At 54.5% G+C, this 2807-nt stretch overlaps 1 protein-coding gene across 1 annotated transcript in view; it reads right to left on the bottom strand.

The window, feature by feature from the left end:
- The window catches only part of Stim1 (stromal interaction molecule 1), a 178008-nt gene that overhangs the window by 174055 nt on the left and 1146 nt on the right, over positions 1-2807 (bottom strand). The gene's annotated exons all lie outside the window — the stretch shown is intronic.

Raw genomic sequence — 2807 nt, 5'->3', positions numbered from 1 at the left:
ACACACACACACACACACACACACACACACACACACACACACACACAGGAATGAATGCAAGGGGATGCGACTTGTCAAAAGCCCTCACCTACAACACCACCATGATTTGAATTCTGTCAACTCTGTTCTATCATCTATATTCTATCCCACAAAAAAACAAACAAACAAACAAAAAACCTTTCAGAGGCAGAAGCAGGATTCAAGGTCAGCCTCAGCTAATTAGGGCTTGAGCCCAACTACATGAAACAAACAACAACCAAACCCTTCCCTGTGTCCCCTCAGGTCTACATATCCAGGTTCTGTTCGTGCAAGACTAGGGGAAAGTTCGTGCAAGACTAGGACCATCAAAATGGGATGAATTTTGCTCAGCTCAGCACTCTCCGTCTCTAAGGAGACTTTCCAGGCGGCCCTCCACCATTCTGCCATGCCCTTCCTCTGGCCTTACAGAGGACACATCTGTGACACAGAAGCGGCTCCAGATCACCTGGACACCGATGACTCTGCATGTATTAGTAACGCACGGAAGCAGCTTCATTCCACAGATGTTTACTGAACACAAGCGTATGCTCAGACCTGCCTGCGCCAGGCCCAGTGGGTGGACACCGAGATGACTCAGACACAACCTCAAAGGGCTTAACAGTTGGTAGAGGAGACAGACATTAGACACAGATACAATTTACTAGAACTCAAAACAGGATGACCTAAGTGATACTAAAGAGCTATGAGCAACATCCTCTAAGCAAACACCTCAATTACTTAATTGTTATTCTCAAGAGCTAGCCACAGAGGGTCAGTGCTGAAGGGTGTCATCTGCTCAACCTCCTCTTTTCCAGCAGGGAACCTGAGATGCAGAATGGGCGAGGACCTGTTCTGAAATCTTTCTAGTCTGACTGGCTGAGTCTAGATGTCACCGCCTTCTGAACCCCAGTTCTGGGATCGTTCCTCCCCTCTGAAGCATCAGCTCCAACAGTCCCATACCCCCATCAAACAGCTATCTGAGAAGGTTCTCTCTGCTGGACTACGGTGAGGCAACCCCGAGACAGTCGGAGCTCAGGAGGCAGAGTATGAGCCCAGCTGCCAACCCTGTCTTCCAATCTGCTGGGCTGAACGTCATTACTACACTCTGCCCCTCAAGTGATTCTAAAATAAATATGACGCTACTTGTGGAGTTGGGGTACAGACCTAAACACTTAATAAGCGAGCATTCTATCACTACAGTCAAATTTTCAAATATATTTTCCGGGAACTTTTGTTGTTGTTTGGTTAGGTTTTTGGTTTTATTGAGACAGGATTTTGTTGTATAGCAATGCTGTTCTATAACGTGCTCTGTAGACCAGGCTGGCCAGGAACTCAGGAGTATTTATTTATTTATTTATTTATTTATTTATTTATTTATTTATTTATTTATTTATTTTTATTTTAGTTCTCATCCAGCCCAGGCTGTCCTCGAACTTCTGAATCTCCTGTGTCAGTGTCCTGAATGCTAAGGTTGCAAGCATATGCTATCACACCTGACTTGGAACGGATTTTTTTTTTTAACTTTTTTTTATGCATAACATATTCTGCCCCCATGTGTGCCCACAGGCCAGCAGAGGGCACCAGATCTCACTATAGGTGGTTGTGAGCCACCATGGGGTTGCTGGGAATTGAACTCAGGACCCTGGGAGAGCAGCCAGTGCTCTTAACCCCTGAGCCATCCCTCCAGCAGCCCTGGAACGGATTTTTAATGGCTTCATCGAAGCCACTTGAATGTGAGGCACACTTCAGGACCCTGTTATTTCCGGGGCTCACAAGCCTCTTCCCACTAAACATTTGGTGTTCTGCCCTCCCAAATTCCCCCAGCCCCTTCTGTTCTCCTGCCGAGGGACCCGAGAAGAGGAAGAGGCTCCACAAACTGCCTGCGCGGTCAGAACAGGCTCCTGGCGGCCCTCAGAACGCGCGTTCATTCATTCAGCCAGCCGGAGTCTGGCTGTCTCAGCTTCGCTTCCTACACAGCAGCCCAGCACGAACACCTATTCTGTTACCTTCCCAGCCTCAGCGTGTGAAAAGAATTTTGTTGTTTTTACAAAAAGAAAAAAGAAAAACATTAATGCTTGAAACCATTAAACTGTCAGACCTGACCCTCTTTGCTTGGAGGTCCTCGGTAGGGACGGGGTGTCTGTGCGACGCTGGGCACGTGGGCGAGCACCCACCAAAGAACCCAGAACGCGGGTCCTCCAGCCAAAGTTCTGCGCCCAGGGCCCGCGTGAGAGCCTCAATTACTTAATTGAGTAATTGAGGGGGCGCCACGCGTGCTGCCCTCGCGGGTGTCCAGGGCCGGCGCCCGACTTCCAGCCTGGGCGCGGTCCTGCGCTGCAGGCAGCCGCGCGCCGGGCAGGGCGAGACCGCGGAGCCGGAGGCGCCCCACGTCTCCCCGCGCCCCGCCCTCTCCCCAGAGCCCCGCGCGGCCCGGGGTGCGGAGCCTCGACGTGACATCCTGTTTTCGGGGCCCGCGCGGCTCCGCCTGCGTCTCCGCTGACCGCGTCTTCCCGCGGGGTGCTGACTGCGGCCGCCCGCCCGCCCCCGGGGCCGGGGACCTTCCCGCCGCCGCAGCACCGCCCCCCGCCGTCTCCCGAGGCTCGGGGCGGGGGCGGGGACTGCCCCGGCCGGGCCCGTCCGGCCGAGCCCCCCGCCAGCCGGGCTGCTCTGGGCTCCGGGGCCGAGCGGGAGGGGGAGGACACGCGCCCGGCGCGGGGCCCCGCGGGGGGACCTGGGGGCTCGGGCCGCGCGGAGGGCGGGGCGCGGGGAGGCCCGACTTCCTGGTCCGC

Source organism: Psammomys obesus, unplaced genomic scaffold (assembly GCF_907164565.1).
Source record: "Psammomys obesus unplaced genomic scaffold, mPsaObe1.curated_primary_1811, whole genome shotgun sequence".
Lineage (NCBI taxonomy): Eukaryota > Metazoa > Chordata > Mammalia > Rodentia > Muridae > Psammomys > Psammomys obesus.
Note: the sequence above shows the minus strand (reverse complement) of the source record. Positions and strands in the feature narration are given on the sequence as shown.